Genomic DNA, 1,726 nt, shown 5'->3' on the forward strand with positions numbered 1-1,726 from the left:
GGGTTGGAGGGGAATTTTTTTGGGGTCTCTGCTTTTTCCGGATATGGCGGTCCCCTCTTGTGGTCTTCTTGTGTTCCCTTGGAGATTTTTATTTATTTGGGGGGTCCTCTTTGGTCTCCATCTCTCGGGTGTCACTTTCTTGTGGGGGCTGCGGTTCGTTTTCCTCCCTTGTTGTTGTGGCGTCTCGCTTGTTTTGGGGAGGGTCTTTTTTTTTTTTTTGAGCAGGTCCTCTGTTTCCCCATGTTGTGGGGGTCTTTTCCCTTATTGTGGCCCCCAGTTCTTGTTCTCAGGGGCTGCAGTTTGCTGATGTGATCAGCTTATGTCCCCTCCCCCGAGGAACTGGCTCCTTTTCTCCTTTCTTCCTGCTTTTCCATCCTATGTCTTTATTCTCCTTCTGATTTCTTCTTCTTCGTTCTTTGTCACCCACGCCTCCCGGTCACATGATGAGCGGCTGCAAATACAGGAACTACAACCCCACCCCATCACCCGTCCACTGCAGTGTGGAAATCCTGAGCACACACTTCACTCTCCCCCCCTTCCCCCTCCCCCCCCCCCCCTCGCCTTCTCCCCATTCCCCCAGATAAACATCCAGGCATTATAGGGTTCATGATGAGGAGCTGGAAACCCTCCCCCAGATGTTACACTGGACCCCCCCCCCCAGCTATGGACACCGTTGCGCCTGCAGTACTATCAGTCATGTTTTTGTTCCTGACCCCCTGGTGGTCTTGGTCCCGCCTGTCACTCATCTTTTTCCGCTCAGAGCCGTCCCCCCCCCCCCGTCTCCTCCCTGAGTGACCGCTGGCCCACCCATCAGTCAGGTTTTCGCTGCGGACCCCCGGTGGCTGTGGTCCTATCCATCAGTCAGGTTTTTCTCCGGACCCCCGGTGCCTGTGGTCCGGCCTTCACTCAGCTTTTCCCAGGGACAGATTTGAGGTCTGATCAGGACGAGTGAAGGACGGCGGCGGGGGTGATTGGGGGAGGGGGGGTGGTTTACTGTAAACGGCGGCCGTGCTGCGGGTTGTCCTGGGCGGCCGGGGCTGGGCCCGGGGGGCAGATCCTGCAGGATCAGACCGACCGTCTGTTTACATGAAAGCGCATCGTGTGCAGATCACCCCTGAGACTCAGGCTGTGCACCAGGAGGCTCTGGATGAGCAGCCATAGAAGTGCTGGGAGGAAGAGCTGTGTCTGACCCTTCTGCTCAGATTACAGTCATTGTCCGGGGTGGAGACACGGCTGTGGATACATGCAGATTAGATACAGGAGGTGATACATTCCTCACCTCAGTGTCTGCCCTCTGAAGGGGACTAATCTGGGGACCCCGCGTCGTGTCTGAAGAGACCTGATATAAATCGTGTAGAATGTAACAGCGTTTGAAGATCTCTGATGTCAGATGAAGACCCCCGATCACAGCCCCCGTACAGATCGGAGGCTCGAGTACTGGGATGTTCCTGAGATGGGTGTGAGGGTCCCTCCGAGTGACCTCCGCAGCAGCCACTGCCTCCTTGTGTGCAGGAGACCCCCGCAGCAGTCAGACCCCCCCCCCCCCCAGTCACTGCCTCCTTGTGTGCAGGAGACCCCCGCAGCAGTCAGACCCCCCCCCCCAGTCACTGCCTCCTTGTGTGCAGGAGACCCCCGCAGCAGTCAGACCCTCTTCCCCCCCCCCCTCAGTCACTGCCTCCTTGTGTGCAGGAGACCCCCGCAGCAGTCAGACCGCCCCCAGTCACTG

The sequence above is a fragment of the Anomaloglossus baeobatrachus genome, chromosome 4 (assembly GCF_048569485.1).
Source record: "Anomaloglossus baeobatrachus isolate aAnoBae1 chromosome 4, aAnoBae1.hap1, whole genome shotgun sequence".
NCBI lineage: Eukaryota > Metazoa > Chordata > Amphibia > Anura > Aromobatidae > Anomaloglossus > Anomaloglossus baeobatrachus.